This window comes from Silene latifolia, chromosome 11, assembly GCF_048544455.1.
Source record: "Silene latifolia isolate original U9 population chromosome 11, ASM4854445v1, whole genome shotgun sequence".
Classification (NCBI taxonomy): domain Eukaryota; kingdom Viridiplantae; phylum Streptophyta; class Magnoliopsida; order Caryophyllales; family Caryophyllaceae; genus Silene; species Silene latifolia.
In genome coordinates this window covers 150,568,900-150,573,449 of record NC_133536.1, presented here as the reverse complement: position 1 = coordinate 150,573,449, position 4,550 = coordinate 150,568,900, and positions in this window count along the sequence as shown.

The following is a 4,550-nucleotide window of genomic DNA, read 5'->3' as shown; positions in this document are numbered from 1 at the left end:
GTGATTGGTTGGCGGATGTGCATAGACTACGACACCAGTGAATGCCGCCACTAAGAAAGATCACTTTCCCCTTCCTTTTATTGATCAAATGGTAGAAAGGTTAGCTTCTCATAAATTTTTCTGCTATTTAGACGGGTATTCGTGGTTCTTTCGGATCCCTATCCACCAGCACGATCGGCCAAGACTACGGTTGTCCTAAGGGCGTTTTTGCGTATCGAGAATGCCTTTTGGTTTGTGCAATGCCCCGCCACCTTCCAAAGGTGTATGATGGGGATATTTTCAGAGTATATTGAGTCTATCATGGAAGTTTTTATGGATGACTTTAGTGTATATGGAAGTGACTTTTCTAACTGTCTGTCTAACCTTGAGAAAGTGTTGCAGTACACTGTATTGAGGTTAATCTTGTCTTTGAATCGGGAGAAGTGCCACTTTATGGTCAACGAGGGAGTTGTCTTAGGGCACTTAGTTTCGGATAGGGGAATAGAAGTTGATAAAGCAAAGGTGGAAGTGATTCAGCAATTACCACCTCCGGTTAATGTTAAGGGGGTGAGGAGCTTCCTTGGTCACGCTGGCTTTTATCGCCGGTTTATCAAGGATTTCTCCAAAATTGCTAAACCACTTACACAATTTGTTGCTTAAAGATGCCCCTTTTGTGTTTATCGACGCTTGTCTTTTCGCTTTTAACAGGTTAAAGCAGGCCTTAGTCTCCGCGCCGATCATACAGCCTCCCAACTGGGACTTGCCGTTCGAGATCATGTGTGACGCGAGCGACTATGCACTAGGAGCGGTGCTAGGCCAGAGGAAAGACAGAGCCTTGAATGCTATTTACTATGCGAGCCGAACTCTGGATGAGGCTCAAGTGAAGTACACTACCACTGAGAAGGAGCTGTTAGCTGTAGTTTATGCCTTAGAAAAGTTTCGTACTTATTTAGTTGGGTCGAAGTCACCTTTTTACCGACCATGCAGCTTTGAGGCACCTCCTTGCTAAGAAGGAGGCTAAACCACTACTCGAGATGGATACTCCTTCTTGGGAGTTTGACCTGCAGATTAAGGATAAGAAAGGAGCCGAGAACGTTGTAGGCGATCACTTGTCGCGGGCCGATGCGACAAGAAAGGGAAGATTCTCTACCCATTGATGATTCTTTCCCTGACGATTCTTTAATTGTTGTTATATCGTCTATTGTTAACCAAGAACCTTGGTATGCAGATATAGCTAACCGTTGTCGATGTGGCCGCGCCCGACCTTTCTCATCAAAGAAAAGAAGCGTTTTACGTATAACGCTAAGCGACGATATACAGGATGATCCCTACTTGTTTAAGGAATGTGCAGACGGTCTCTACAGACGGTGCATTCCGCAGTGGGAGACCAAAATAGTCCTGGAAGGCTGTCACTCCTCTTCATATGGTGGTCACCACGGTCCATCGCGCACCGTGGCTAAGGTACTTCATCTGGTTTTTACTGGCCCTCTTTATTTGCTGACGCCAAGTCTTTTGTTTCAGCTTGTGATGCATGCCAACGATCAGGGAACATTTCGAAGAGACATGAGATGCCACAAAATGGCATCCTAGAGGTTGAGGGTTTCGATGTCTGGGGCATTGATTTCCAAGGACCGTTCCCGTCCAGTAAAGGTAACAGGTACATTTTAGTAGCTGTAGACTATGTGTCAAAATGAGTTGAGGCAATTGCTTCACCTCATTGTGACGGTAAGACCGTGATAAAAATGTTCAAAAAGATCATATTCCCCCGTTTTGGTGTCCCTAGGGTCGTCATTAGTGATGGGGGGATGCATTTTAAGGAAAAGAAACTCACTTCCATACTGTCTAGAGTTGGTGTCCAACACCGGCGTGGTCTGGGGTATCATCCTCAAACTAGTGGTCAGGTAGAGGTCTCTAATCGTGAGCTGAAAGAGATCTTGTCTAAGGTAGTTTCTAAATCACGGAAAGATTGGAGTCTCAAGCTAGATGATACGTTATGGGCTTATAGAACTGCCTTTAAGACACCGATTGGTGCATCACCTTATAGGTTAGTTTATGGGAAATCGTGTCACTTACCTGTTGAGCTGGAATGCAAGGCCTGGTGGGCAATTCGTGAGCTTAATTATGATCCTAAAGCGTGTGGTCGAATCGTCTTTTGCAGCTAGATGAATTGGAAGAGTTTAGGCTCAATGCCTATGACAGCTCGCGCATTTACAAGGAAAAGACGAAGAGATGGCATGACAAGAGAATCCTACCTCGGGAGTTTCATGTGGGGCAAGAAGGTGTTTTGTTTAATGCCCGGTTGAGACTATTTCCTGGCAAGTCAAGTCCAGGTGGAGTGGTCCATACACGGTGACAAATTGTTACCAAATTTGGATCCGTGGAGCTTGAAGATTCCGAGGGTCATAGATTCAAGGTGAATGGCCAATATGTGAAGCATTACCATGAGGCGAGTGAAGCGGACAACCGCGTTGAAGTCTTGCACTTCGACGAGCTCGACGCGCCAGTTACTTGATACCAGAAAGGTCGTGCGGGACCTCTTAAACCAGCGCTCTCCGGGAGGCAACCCGGACAGTTTTATTTGTACTTTTGTTGAACTATTTGTTTTACTTTAGCTTTACGTTAAACATTAGACGCTGCTTTATGAACAATTTTTGTGCTTTCCTTGCTTTTATGCGTTTTTTGCAGGTTAAAGTACTCGATCGAGAGCTTTTGTGTTCGATCGAGCGCTTTCTGATGCGGCTGCTACTCGATCGAGGGATGATGTCCTCGATCGACCAGATCCCTACCCATGCTTACTCGAACGAGAGGGTTGTCAGTCGATCGAGCCCTTCCAATACACTGGTTCACTCGATCGAGCTGTTCCAAGCGCTCGATCGAGTAGTTATAACCTCCAGCTGCTGTGTTACGTCTACAAAGCCACTGTTTGACTTTCTTTGACCTCCCATGTTCATGGTCGGTTTGGGGAGGTCCCGCTATATGACGTTTTGTAAGTTTTCCGACTCCACTTCTCCTTTTCTTTTCAGTTTGCATTTCTTTCCCTATTTTTGGTACAATGAGGGCATTGAACGGTTTGGTTTGGGGAGGTATGCATCCATATCTGTGTCTGCATGTTTCTTGCATTTTTGCTTGCACGTTTATTTATTTCCGCATGCATTGTTGTTTTAATTAATTCTAAAAATCATATAAAAATCATAAAATTCAAAAATTTTCAAAATTTTCATGTTTAAATCGAGTCGGAACGTTTGAACATTGACGCTACTTTGAATCTTTACTTGAGCCTGGCACATTCTTGACATTTAATTGGCATGATTATGTGCATAATCTACGAGTTTTGTTTCTCTCTTATCTGAACGAATAAACTTGATTCTTTATGTCGGCAAGCTACAATACATTCTGAGGTTAGAGCTTATTAAACTGGTGACATTCATGACCGGTTTCATTTAGGATGTGAGTAGTACTCTCTTTAAGACATGTAACATCAATTTGCATAAGCATGAGTCCAGTCTTCTTAATACCTGTATGCATTCGGTCTGTGGATGGTGACACGTGTTAGGAGAGGCGGCCCCCCTTGTTTCATTCTACCCATGAGCCTCACATAGCCAAATTGCCTTTTTGTCCTACCAACTACTTTCTATAATACTTCCTACCCTAGCTGAGCTAGTAACGAGTAGTTCTTGGAATGCTTTATTGCAATATGGTTATTTCATCTGATTTCAGAAGATGGTGGAAGAATTGAAGGGAAAGAAAGAAAAAAAATGTGTTGAATTGTTGAAGAAAAATGGAACTCAGAAAGAAAAAAAAACGAGAAAAAGGAATGAAAAAATAAAAGAAAGAAAGAAAAAAAAAAGGAGACAGAAAAATTCGAAAGAAAAAAAAAAGAATGAAGAAGAATGAGAATTGCACAATGTTTCACACTCCCATGCCTTATTTATATCTTATGGGGAGTTGACGACTTTTGGTGTTTTGCGAGTTTTGTGCATAATTTTGCACCGTTCCATCTTGCTGTTATGAGTACGAAGTTGGGATGCAGTCTATTTTTGGATCCGTTGTTGCTAGCCTAGCTATTAACCCCACATATCCAAATTCATTTTAGCCCCTTCTTACCCATTACCTCAATAACCCAAATGTAAGTCCTCGGCACGTGTCTTGGTCATTTGTATGGTTGGAATGCATACGTACGGTTGTAGAGACTTTAGTCATGTTAACTGCATGCATGCTCTTATAGGTCGAGTTAGGTGAGTGTCTTGCTTCTTCCTATCTTTCACATATATACTCACCTGTGCTTATTTTTGAGTGACGAGCGACCCGTGAGAGTCCGACATCTTTGAGTCTTGCAAGGTCGACGGTTCAGTAAGCCTGAAACATTAATTTAACTCGTTTGCACTTTTCAGTTGCCACTTTGTCATTTTGTTGCATTAAATTGGTTCTAGTGGATGATTTGTAGCTGATGCGTTGGTCCCGTTCTATTGTTCACCCTTAGTTGCATTCATATTTGCTTGGGGACAAGCAAAGATTTGGTTTGGGGAGATTTGATGCGTGTCTTTTATATAAGGTTTTCACCTCATTTTTAC